This window comes from Petromyzon marinus, chromosome 17 (genome assembly GCF_048934315.1).
Source record: "Petromyzon marinus isolate PM22_M1 ecotype Great Lakes invasive population chromosome 17, UKy_Petmar_22M1.pri1.0, whole genome shotgun sequence".
Taxonomy (NCBI): Eukaryota; Metazoa; Chordata; class Hyperoartia; order Petromyzontiformes; family Petromyzontidae; genus Petromyzon; species Petromyzon marinus.
Window position 1 is genome coordinate 5,410,550 of NC_133683.1, and position 13,671 is coordinate 5,424,220.

General features: G+C 46.3%; 1 long non-coding RNA gene across 2 annotated transcripts; it reads right to left on the reverse strand.

Annotated features, from left to right (window-relative positions):
• Positions 1-10,596: 10,596 nt before the first annotated feature.
• Positions 10,597-12,676, reverse strand: LOC142924819 (uncharacterized). 2 transcript variants are annotated; one of them, XR_012941898.1, is made up of 3 exons: positions 12,337-12,676; positions 11,595-11,730; positions 10,597-11,197 (listed from the first exon to the last, which is right to left on the reverse strand). It is a non-coding gene; the product is annotated as an uncharacterized LOC142924819 (long non-coding RNA). The 2 variants fall into 2 exon arrangements; XR_012941897.1 differs by having other exon boundaries at positions 12,514-12,675.
• Between the last annotated feature and the right edge of the window lie 995 nt (positions 12,677-13,671).

The following is a 13,671-nucleotide window of genomic DNA, read 5'->3' on the forward strand; positions in this document are numbered from 1 at the left end:
AAAAGTGTCCATTCCCAAAACTTCTTGACGGGCCCTCATACAGAAATGATATTACAATCTTACATGGAGATTGCGAGTCAGAGTGTTGTGAATAGTGGAGTGAACGTGTGGTGCAATCATTATATTGTTGGTGTGTATATACAGAAAGACCTATTTGGTGGGTAACATTAGGAAAATGGAGGTAGTTAGTCATTGTTGTTTAGAAACAAAATATTACTTGGGTGGATAAGAGGAGTAAAATCGTACATGATAGGAACTGCAATATTGTGGAGTTCCGGTATAATGAGTTATAGTATATATGAATCTTACGTCACCTTAAGTATGCCTGTGCGAGTACACTCGTGACACGGGTGTCATGCGCGTGACCTTTGTCTTTTGTTTCAGATGTGCGAGAGCAACTCCGCTGCGAGTCATGGTGGTGCTGGGAGAATTGCCTTCACCATCGATGGCACTTCACCAGCACCCGTCTCAACCCCACCTCAATCCGGTAGAGTTACACGAGCGAAAAAACGTATCTCTTGTGACGTCTGTGGGAAAAAAATCCAACTGGCATGGTGCCTAGAAGCCCACGTAAGAATGCATAAGGAGACCCGTGAGCAATGGTGCGGCATATGTGGACAAAGGTTTAATCAGCCAGGAAAATTAAAAAGGCACATGAAGACCCATGAAAAGGATTATATGATAAAGGGTGCACCAGGTTTGGTGAATAACGGCAGTTTTGCCAATGCGGTGTTGAATCCACCATCGCCCTATGAGATGTGCTCAGTCTGCGGATTTTTAAGTCCTATTGAAATCCTGAAAACTCATGAAAGTCTTCACGCACAGTTCTTGTACAGACCGAAGCCTGAACATGATTACACTTCGACAAAAGATAGCGGCGTTAAGATAAATGACATGAAATCCAAATTTCTTGAATGCTTTGGCCTAGTTCCACGTCAACAAACTGCTTCACCAGTCAGTGAGAATAAACCATACGCTGCTCTCGATCCTTTTATGAGCATGAAAGTGTTGATGACCTTGCAGCAGAAGAAGGAAAAGCGAAGTAGACCTAAGTCCATTAAAAGAAAGAAGACCACCACCAGTGTCACCAATTGCAGCAGTAGCAACAGCCAGAATTCGGACATCAAGAGGATGGACTGCACGGAAGCAGGAGGCTGCGTGGAGCAGAGCATCCCCAAGGTGGATGAATCCAACCTGGCACCTTTAGGTACGTCCTAGTAATGCACACACTACATTTCATTTGGATGTAATTCATAATTTCACAAATTAGTTAATGTACGCATATGTTGACCATATCTGTATGCCTGCGCTGAGGAGTCTAGAGATCTGATGTGGTGCTACTCGGATGTTGGGTTAAACCGTGAAACTCTGGGTTTTCTGTCACCGAACCACGATTAAATTGGCTTCTCATTGATGGTCTTATCCAGTTACCAAACACTTCTTCCAGCAAACACTTGGACCTACAGCCCCAGAGCCCACTTGGACTCTTTGATGAATACCTCGAGATGGGTACAATGAGCTCAGAGGATCACACTACGGAGTCAACGCGTTTTACTTTATTATAAAAAAAACACACAATTGGGTATCATTTGATTATATTGGCACGTGTGGACGGCCCCTGTGTATCTGTCGGACATTGTTGTGGGAGGGAAATTACCCACACTTCGGGTTGTTGAAGGCAGGGAGCACAGATGTAAGAGCTTAGATGTACAATACAACAATGTAATTTGCTGCACTGTCCTCTGCTGCTCACAACCCCACAATAACTATTGCATGGTCACCCATCCAACCAATTTTCAGGCTCAGCTCTCCTTAACTTCTGGGATCTGATTAAATCTGACGCATACTGGGTGATTTGGCCATAGGCACCAATCTATGGATATACTGTAACACAATTGTCTTTGAGCATGCGCATATGTGCATATGTACGGAGTTAAGTTTTAGAAACAATAGGAGCACATATTTGCTCCTCTTGTCTGCTAACCAATGCAGCTACATTGGTCAGCTTGGATTGACGTTTTTCCCCCTTACTATTTATTTAAAACTCTTGTGCATCATGTCCACTGTGGTTAACTGCTGTGATTTGTTGGCATTTCAGCCACAGTGCATATGCCTAAAAATGTGTGGTACGGTTAATGGAGTCCTCAATACAGGATGTGATGTAGTTATTATAGCCACCTAGTGGTGGAAAATGGTGCAAAAGAAACCCAGGTGAACCAGAGCTGAGCATTAAAGATGGTAGTGGCTGATCGCATCTTAGTGGCCAATGTAATGGACACGATAATTTTGTGAACAAATGACACGAAAATGTGACCATATTTTGGGGTCTCCTTTGACTAAAACACATTCAATGCATTGAAAACATGTTTTGTTTGCTTAAAGTAATCACAACATAACAGCATTAAGAGTGTATGTCTATATCCTGTTTCACTCATTATCCTATCCTTGCCCCCCTACCCATTCTCAAAATATACCCCAGTTATCCATATTCGGGGTTTCCACTCTCTTCGTGGCATCATTTCCACTTGCGCCATTGCTCGCACTGCTCAACAACATCATCGAAGTGCGGGTCGACGCGTGGAAGCTCGTAACAAAGATGAGGAGGCCTGTGGTTTCGCAAGCAAGAGGAATTGGAGCCTGGGCCGACATTCTGAGTATCGTTGCCACCCTCTCTGTAATCACCAATGTAAGTCGCCAGATTGTCTGCTCGCTTTCTCGCTCAATATCCCATCTTATGAGTGACATAACATGTCATGTTAGCCGTGTGGGTTCTTTTTACCATAATTCACCATTCTGGTCCTGGCAGGTTTGAGAAGAGGTGTAGTGGGGGACCAGGAGCGGTTCGGGTATCACTCGTCACTGATGTTAGTCGTAGCTGGAAGTCAATTGCATGTGTGCTGAATTCAAAGTGCAGTGCATGAATCACTGCACCACCGCTCCTATCCACTCTCTCCCAAAATCGCAAAAGGTAAAGCCTTGCAATTGCTTGCTCATGTCACTGCTGGCAGAAGGGCCTCAACTAAAGGTAGCTCTAGAGAACCCCTCTACACGGTATTTGGCCTACTCTTCCATGATGACCAGACATGTTGTAAGATGTGGAATTACCTGCGCTAAAACAGTGATGAACCCATTTATATTGCTAATTGGACAGAGGTGGGGGAGATTTAAGAAAATGATCCATTGCTTCAACTGTTGTGTCAGGAGACTGAACTGACGACTGCCAGATTGCAAGTCCTTATATGGTAACCATTTCACTCTGGCAGCAACCCCCCAAATTGTATTTGTGAAAATTAATGTAATTGCCAAGGTAAGATGTTCAGAAGCCTTGGTCAAATCATTGCATGCTCAGTGACCGCTATCGCTGTGCCTCCGTATGCTAATTCCACAGTCATGCATCTTGGCATTCACAACGGACATCATCCCACGCCTGGTGTATTATTATGGATACTCAGCAGAGTATGGCACAGGTTCGCCTACAATGCATGGGTACACGGAGGACAGCCTTTCAATTTTCAAGATCAGCGACTTCAAGGAGCAAAATCATCCCAACATCCTGCCAGCCTGGTTTGATCCGGCATTCCACACAACCTGCAGGTTTGTGCCATTCAGTGTCATGCCCAGCTATCGGGGGTGCCGTCCCTGCGAATGTGATGCACTGATCTCTGGGTGTGTTGTCCAGGTAGATGCGACATCCTTCTGGGTGTGGTGTCCTCCTGGCTCCGCCCCTTCCTGATTAGTCTGGTTCTCTTCCTCTTTTCACTCCGTGACTTTCCTTTTAAGACCCACACTTCCCCTAGGCCCCACCTCTGTTTAGGCCCTGCCCCTTACCCTGGACACAGGGTTTGGCTTAGTTGGGTAGTAAGGGGTTGTGGTAGGGTTGGGGGAGGAGTGTGCGTGGTGGGCGGGGACAGTAAAGGGGGTGGGGGGGGGGGAATTGGAGGGGGGGAGCAGTGGGTACGGGTGGGATGGCTTCACAACCAAAGTCCCACTTAGAGAAATATAATAATAGATTGATATAAATTATAGCTCATTGTTACCCTGCTAAAGAGTAATGTTATTTATTTATCTATCTATCGATCCACGACTGCTTAATTGAGTCTCAAGATCCCTTTTCAGGAAGACCGTGCATTGGGATTCCAGTTTAAGGTGGTTTTATGCATGTGGGATGCAATAAGAGGTCCTGGAGAACCCATGGTAATGAAATGAAGCTTAAAGGTCCACACAGACATGAAACCACTTGCTCTACAGCCATCTTCTGGTCTCCTCACCGCACAGTTAGTTAGGAAATTGATGCGATCTACCAACCCTTTTCTGTAACGTTTTTGAATTGCTGGCATACACAACTATAATCAATATAACCATATTGATCGATATTTAATATAACCTTACTTGACTATGACCAAATCACCACGAATACAGCTAATCTTAGATTCCGGAAGTCAAGCAGGCTTGAGCCTTGTTCGTACTTAGATTGATGAACACCATGCACAATGCAGGTACAGTAGGCGACTTTGGAGCTAGGTTGTCAGCAGTGGGTAGTTCAGAAAAATTAATAGTTGTGCTATATTGTTCTCCCATTATCTGAACTCCCTACCTTCACCAACCTGGTACGGACCAGCGTGAACCATGGTCAATAGAGCCCCCACAAGCTGCACGTTGTGGGAAGGCCCTCTTTCAGAAGCGGATTTTTTAAAGGGCTGTGAACGCATATACCGTTTGTACAAAACCACTTGTTCAATTTAGCGCCAACTCTACTTTCGAGGCACTTTGCTCAATATAGTCCATGCGTGCTTGTGGTTGTATGTGTGTAGGTATCCAGGTTATCGCTACCCGCCGGATCATCCCCAAGCCTACTCCGTCACCAAGCAGTACTGGCAAGTACTGACGGCAAAGCTGGCCTTCGTCATTGCCATGCAGGTACACATCAACATGCACACACACACATTCATAAACCCATTGAAAGATAAAGGTACAGCCCTCCAATTACTTGCTCATGTCACTGATGGCAAAAGGGCTCCTGCTATAGGGAGCTCACGAGAGACCCTTAAGATGTATTTGAACTGCTCTTCCACACTGGTCAGACGTCTTGGGAAGAGCTGGGAGTTCCCGCACTGAACAGCACCAAACTCAGCCGACCAATTGACTGGATGTATTCCATTTACACTGCTAGGTGGATAGAGGCAGTGGAATGTAAAAAAAAAACTTTCACCATTGTTTACACTGCCACGATCAAAGATCAATTCACACCCGCGACCTCTGGATTGCAAGTCTAGTGTGCAAAGCCTTACACTACTGCACCATCGTATAGACTCATCTGTGAGCAGTTAAGGTCAGCAGAGCAAACCGTGATCATTGTCAATGGGTCATTACAGATAATGCCAGTAATGCTATTACACCTCACAATTGCACAGTATTTCTGAGATCACAAATAATAGTGGTAATACAATACGCTCTGTCATCATGCAGCAGACGATCCATGTTGTTTATGACATTTGTCACACGTAAGCATGTGTGCGTGTGGGAAGGGGAGCGGCTGCGTAGTTGTTCGTGAACTGCGCTACCAATCCTGTGTGACCGGAGTACTATTTCTGGCCACAGCCAACAACAGTGGAAAATATTAGAACCAGTGTTGAGCTTCCCTTAAGTTGATTCTGTCTTAAAATGAGTACTTGATGAAGTGTGTGAAAATCATCACTGGCGAGATAAAGGTGCACACCACCCCCGCAGGCACTGTGCCACCCTTCATAGATGCACTTGTCTCAGTCTGTGAAAGGCTACACAGGGAATCTTTGTAGTGGTGACATGGCCGAGTGTAAGTGTTTGCTGATTGTTGCGATAAATTTGCGGCTGCCCAGGTGAATACTGTGGGTGCATTAACTGCACATCAGAAATGTTGCCTGCTGCATAGTGAACGTAAAAAACCCATTAAGTAATTCAAAAAGTGCCTCGGTATAATTTGCCAAATGTTCAAAAATTACTCAAATGACTTAATTTAATTGGGAAAAACGACGTAACAATATAATATCCCTAGGCTTCAGGTCCCTGGAATAGTTGACCTGAGATGTAAAGCACTTTGAGATGCTGCCATATTATATTTAGTAAGCACCCTTTACATGCAAATCCTGAAACTGAAAATCCTTTACCTGTGTGTGGACGTGTGCAGCACGTGGTGTTACTCACGAAGGCCTGCATTGCATACATCATCCCGGACACGCCATCCCATGTGCGCGCCTGCATGCGCCGCGAGCGCTTCGTCGTACAGACGATTCTGCAGCAGGCAGAGCTGGGCCGTCTCCGTAACACCCTCCTCACCGATGCCCCCAGCTCACCGCCATCGCCTCAATTCCACGTTGAGGATGAGCAGGCAGAGATGGGCCTGCTTCGCTGCTCGCTGCATAAGGAGTCTCCTGGCGTATTGCACCCACCCCAGCGGTGCCACATGGAGAATGAGCAGGCAGAGAAGACTGGTGACGACTCACTGCTGAAGGGATCCGAGGAGGAATCAAGCAACGAGGATTCGTCAACTGTCTTCTACAGCGTATAAATCTACTCTGACTTTTAAAGGAGGCTGCTATCCTAACTCTGTTTGCACGTGGACAAGGACATTGCAGTCGAGGACTATCTGTATATATATATTAATAAATACGTTTATGATTTAACATGTCTCAATCATCTCACGTCTTTTCATACGAATCACGATGTGAATGAGGAAAACTAGAAATTATTGTTATTTTGTATATATTTTAAATTTTGGTTTAACATGTAGGCTTTCGCGCCCAATATCATCCATAGAGGTGTTTTTTGGATTAGATCGCATACATATATAAACGTGTCGTTAAAACCCGCCACCACTCGACACAGCCAACTAGTAGGGTTGTCACGGAAACAGAACAAGCCAATTCGTCACTGGTACTTTGGAGAGCCAAGCCACAACATTTACAATCGGAGTACGACGTTTTGCCAGTAATTACAACTAGCTTCATCAGGCGACAGCCAGATTTGTGGCCCTCTCGCGCAAAGTGGGGGGGGAGGGGGGGGGAGATTACCGAGTCAACGTACATTCTGCATGTGCATTATGAGAGCCCTTTGATCTTGTCCTTCCTGTCTATTGTGTATTAAAATAGCCGTACCAATGGTAATCCCTATTGAAGTATGCTGCCCTTTATAGGCATGCATTTAAATAATGTATTATTTGTTGGCACCCATGTTCAGCAGTAGCAGAACACACGTGCCAACAAGGACACTCAGTTGATTTTAATGTTGAAATTCTGTGCAAAACTAGCTACTACTGCCCAAGAATAATTCGAGAATCTATCGAAATTGGAAGAAAAATTTACAGTTCGGATAGCTACCGCCTTTCTGCTGTGTAGAAGCGACTCATCAAATAGTACATTAGATGAAACTCCGAGTACCCACTCAGGAGGTATAGTGGTAAAGCAGTGGAGGAAAAAAAGCAATTTTTTAAATTTGCCCTTGTTGAATGATAGAGCCGATACACACAGCAAGCGAGATTAAGAAAGCGCATCGGAAGAAATAACGGAGGAGAGAGAGAAGACAATTGCTTGCTGGAGAAGGAAAGGCATTCCTACCGAGGGAGACAAGTTGACAAAGATTTTGATAATGGGAACCGGTGGCGTGGCTCGATCTTCCCTATGTACGCAACATGCTACCGAAAGAAAACAGAAAATCCTATTCAAAGGCTAAAATAAGCTCCATTTTTTGTATAAGAGCCCGATAAACAATAACCCCATCCATAGACTGAGGAAGAGAGGGAAGAGCCTGAACAAAGGGGAGGAGATTACGACGGAGATGGGTTGGAGGTGGAGAGAAGGGGAGAGGGGAGGCCGTAAAGGCAGCTGCACATTCAAGGAAAGCGGTGTAGAAAGAGTTGAACGGGGACATGGAGACAGTAGAGACAAGGGTGGAGAAAGAGGAAGGGAGGATCTTTCAGTGCTCGCTACAGGAAACCCACAAAACTGAATTTCCTAAACTCGTGTCGCCTCCGTGACAGCAGCACCACCAACGCCACAGACTCACCCTCCTCAAATCGACAATACCATCTCCATTGCCGACCAGCCACGAGATGGCTGCTCTCAACACCTCGGTCGTGGTGTAAGCAGCAAAAGACTTCCGGCTGGTGAGCAACCGGCCATTGCGAGGGTTGGAAAGAAACTGAAGCACGGGGCGACTCCCACAACCTTCGGGTATTTCCAAACTGGATGACGTCTTGGGATGAAGCTAGAAGTAAGCCAAATCTGCACTCAATAAATGGGACAAAGATTCCAGAGAAGCCTCCAGAAATGTCACAGGAGGCTCGGGTGTGAGAAACCAGACTCCATGTGGGGTCCTCCAGACCTTTGCCCTCCAGTTCATCAACATTTGTAAAAGCAGGACGTCTCAAAGGTACGTAGCATGGGTGAGGTAAGAGGTTGAGAACCACGTTCCGAGATTAGGCGCTTTGACAGGTTGGGGTCCGAGTTAACGTTTAATGGAGCTCACCCTACGACATTATGGATAGAAGGGTAGTGTGCCGGCACAATCCGGACACCCTGCTACACCGAAACACTCTGCTGCACCAAACTCCCTGGTACAGCTAAACACTGGCACGATTGCGCTCAAATACACACAAACTCTCGCTCGGCCAGTTGGTACACAGGTTGTCAGTTGTGGGGGACGCGGGCCCCCGGCTCCCCCCCTGGGGGAGGGCTGATCTCGAGAGGGCTGCGGGCTCCGGACTCCTCGCTCGAGTGAGAGCAGCCGCTACTCGACTCCTCGCTCGCGGTGAGAGGGCTGCCGCTCTCCGGCTCCTCTCCTCGCGCCGCAGCCCCTCGGGTCCGCGGGTCCTGTTTGTGGGGCATAGCTCGGGGCTGGCACGTGGCTGCCTGGAATCAATCCGTCGCTTCTCAGCCACTCAAACGCGACGTCTCCGCTCACACAACCCCGCGCACCACTCACACGAACTGAACGGGGGGTCAGGGGTCAGAGGGCAATGACGTCCTTCGCACACGCGTTGCCGCCGATGCCGGGCAATGGAGATTGTTTAAAGGGCTGCGGGGCGGGGATTTGGAGTCAGTTTTAGAGCGACACACCAATCGCACGTGCGGGACGGGGGGGTCGGGGGTTAGAGGGCAGGGACGTCACTCATACACGCATAGTCGATTGGGGGGCTGTATTGGAGATTATTTAAAGGCTGTGGGGGCGGATATTCGGGATTGGTGTTAGTCCGCAGTCACGAAAGCTTTAAATCGAAATTTATGTTAAGTGTAATGTGTTGGTGTTAATAAATAGTGTTGCCTCCCAAGAAGTTGTGTGCGCCTATCTCAGCCCATTACATATAAGTGTAGACATGATTATGTAATTCTTGTGTTCATACAAGTGTAGTGACACAGCGCTGACTGCTGTCCAGCAGCGGCAACTGCAGTGGAAAGTTTGCACACACGCCGTTGAGCATATATACGGGTATGCCGGCCGGGCAGAGGAATTGGGGCAAGGGTCATGGAAGACCTCATAGGGAAGCCTCTGGAACCCTCTGGTCGGTTCGAGAAGGGAGGCGTGGATAGGGCAGAGCCAAGCCGCGCCGAGTAGAATATAGAATATAATATAAGCAGCGGAGAGCGAGAGCTCCGGGCTGCCGGTTCTGGGAGTGGACTCGTCTCGTCGTCGCTGTCGTTGCCACCGCATTCGCCCAATCATTGCGTGGCCAGACAGTAGCTGGCCTTCTCGGTCGACGCCGTCGGTGCAACACGGACAGGGTCGTGTCTAGGCCGGGCACTATGGCAACGTGGTCGAGTGAGGCCGGAGTTGGTGTGAACAAGATAATAAAGAGACGGTGTCTCCTGCAACTACCTCGTCTTCGACAGTGTGTGCGACACACACCACACGTCGGAAGGAGAACACTTCACAAGTATAAATGCTGCCTGTCAGTCGAGTCAAATTTGCTCTAATTTATTTTGGTGACCTAAGACAGGAGAAGCAAAATGCACTTCTTCAGGAAGTGATATTTTTTTCATAATGCAGAGGCTGTGCCTGATACACATCTTTCATGTGTTGTTTGGCAACCCTGGTGCCCAGTAAACGCCATATGGCCAGATCTTTGCATTGAATTCCAAGTATTAATTCCTCCATACTTGTGCACAGTTGAGTTTTTATTCCATTCCCTTCATGAACCATGTCTTTGAACTTTACATCATAGTAAGATAGTACATGCCGATGAATAATTAATAGATGCTTGTAAACATCTATCCCCAACCATCTGCCTGTGTTTGGCCTAAAACCCAATCACCCAGAATGCCCAAATTCACCTTACATACTCTAGGAATGTAAGCAGGTTAATGCTTGTATATCCATCACAATCATCACCCCCAAATGTGAAGACATGTCACGAGACTCGCTGACTTTTCTTAAAATACTTGAGAAATACAAATCATAGCTGAATATTTTCAATTCCATGTGTATAAGCCTTTGTCTCAGATTTATTGTAAAATAAATATACATGTACAATATAAACATTCAAATATCAGAAAATATTTAATGTATGTTGAATTTCTTTCACACTGTACATAACCAACCATGCTAAACAAGACATGATAAAAACAATCCAAGTCATGGGTTGCATACAATATGCAACTTTGGTTTATTGATTACAAGTTACATAAAAGGTTCTGAAATTTTACAATACAGGTATAGTGCAATCTAAATAAGCAAATGTACTTTTACAGTGATTTCCCAAATGTTTATAACTACACAAATACTAGCATGTATGTTCCCAATAAAGTAGTCTCCTTCCAAAATGGATAAAACCAAAATAAGTTTAGTTGTGCTCACAATATTTTTCACATATCCGTTCTCTTTCAAGTGACATTTGAGTCTGCATGGATTTGCTGTGCAAAATACTGCTGCAACCATTCACTAACTCCAACCCTGAACGAACTTCATCACATTTTTCCAATACTTTGTTGTGGCACTTCCATTAACAGGGCAATTACTGTGCCCCATGGGCCCCACAAGTTCACAAGTAATTGCGATTCACACCACAGCACCTGAAGTACCATTGATGTTTAACAACCATGAATTAGCAGGACCAAGCGAACGTATCCTTCTGAGTACAAACCTCGACCACCGCCTTAAAATGCAGCCATCCTTGTTCTCCTTGATGGTGTCAACCAGCTCTTTCAGACGCGACAGGTGGTACACAGCCCTGAGAAGAGACACGATTGAGAGAAAATTACTTGGTTGACTTATTATCATGGTGGAAGCCAGAAAAATCTCACCAAGTCTCAGGCGGGTTTGGCAGTGATATTTTGCAAATTTCATCAGCGAGTGGTATGTGAGAGGAAATCGGAGAACCCGGTGAAAACAGCAGAGGGAGTAAAATGCAAAACTCCGGATATAGATTCAAGATTCCATTGCTGTATTACTAACTCCTGGTTACCTAGCAGCCAAAATCTATAATATATGCTATTACCAAATAGTCTCCCATCCAAGTAATAACAAGGCTTACCTGCTTAGCTTATAACATTCATAATCTGACATCATACTTAGAGGCGGTGCAGCCTCTATGCTGTGCGTGAGTGTGAATATAAAGATAAATTCACAATGGCGTGGAGGGGTTTTCCCAGGGACGATCAGCCCCTAGGAAGACGTCCGTGTTGAAGCTGCCCGGGGAGGGGGCCTCCAAGCCGGGGGATTCCAACTCCATGCGCGCCCTGCTCAGCAGCTCCTCCAATGAGGCTGTGCATCAAGAATCACGCATCGCACGTCACAACCACATGGGTGGCCGCTCAGTCGTCTCTGTGAGAAAAGACTGAATATGTACCTGAAAACATATGAAATGTCATCTGCTATATACAGACTATATATATACACACACACACCTAGGGATCTAAGGTCCTCTGACACGGGCTCCTCGTTGGCTACATTCGTAAGGCCGGAGATGTCCAAATCTTTGAGCCACTCTGGGTACTTTGGTCTGCTTTGCGGGCTCTGAGCGGCACCTGCTCTCTTCGTGCTAGTATCCGTCTCGTGGCTGCTGGTCTGGGAGTCCACATCGCAGTCACGCAGCCAGGCCGGGTACCTGAGCTCAGGAATGCTCGTGATCCCCGACACATCCAGCTCATCCTTTTGGCTTGTCAACCACCTGGGATAGGTACTTGTCGCACAGCCGCCGTTCGGCAAGTGCTCACGCCTAGTTGCTTCACTGCTCCGTAAGTACAACAAAACATTCTTCTGGTTAGAAAAGAAATAATTTTTGGGCTTTGCCGACTCATTTAATGGCATCAGGGCCTTGTTGCTTCTCGCTGTTGAGCTCAACCGTTCAGTTGGCTTATTGCCCCTCACCAATGATGCGCCGAGGCTGTGCGCGGTGACCCCGAGAGATGACCGCTTGCCTCTGTGCGACACTGCCTTGCCTCTGTGCGACACTGCGAGGTCTCGGTGGGCGCCAGGCGAGCGGAACAAGGACTTGGAGGAACCGTCAACTGGCGCCTCTAGGAACTGGTCCGTGGTTAGACTGACCGTCGGGCTATAAGCCATGACCACTGCAGCGCAGCAGTGAGGCTGCACGTGCCCGAGATGAGGTCCTCCACAGGCAGCATGCCACCTGCAATGTAAGACCCACAGACATTTTACTGGTACACAATGAATTTGCTCTCCCCTAGATTCCTTGACCCCTGAACGGCAATCCTGCAATGTTGCCTTACTTTGCACCATCAGTAACTAATGATGTTATCCGTTTGTGGAGTTTGTGAGAATATGGGATAAATCAGTGCATGAGCTGTTATTGTTTAAACTTCAGATGTGTCCAGTCTAGGATCTGCAAATTTTGACACAAAGGTTGGAGGATCACTTAGATTTCACAAACTTTACAAACTCGATAATCAGTGAAGTTGCTGGAAGATGACAGGAGAAAGAAATGCATGCTCCGACCAATCTGTTCAGACCTATGCTATCCTCTCATATGCGTGTGCTTACTGTGGATAGTTTTCTCTGACATAAAATGAACTCATTAATGGAATTTGCCAAGCATCCCAGTGTGGGATTCTCACGAAAATGTATCTTTAGACCTTATTAAGGGTTTTTTTTCTAGGGGAATTGCATTACATTCATGATAGCATAGCATAATTGACAAGCACCCAGTACAAGCAAATAAATGGGGTTCTCCTCTCCAATTATCCCCCTCCAGTCAACTAGCTTTGATACCTTATGAGACCTCCTTTGCCAGTAACAAGATATAGTAATAGGTTTTTACCCTTTTATCTGGCACAACAACTGACACCTTTATACAAGGGATCATGTTTGCGATAACCACAACGCAAGTAGTCAAAATGCAAACAAGAAGACGCTAAGAATAAGAAGACGCCTTTTTGCATCTTCTGGTCCAACACCAGTGGAGACTGGGATCTCAGAAAAGCCATCTCGGGTATAGACCAATCAAATTCAAGGACAGTGCATATTATCAGAGTTGTCTTTTTTGTTTGCATTTTGACTACTTGTGTTGTGGTTACTGCAAACATGATCCCTTGTATAAAGGTGTCAGTTTTTGTGCCAGATAAAAGGGTAAAAACCTATTACTATAGCTTCAATACCATTGCACCGCGTGCACACTCGATAGCCACTCGAGTGCAAGCACCACGGAGCGATTCCTCGCGTGGCGAGAGGCGCAACCCACCTTCA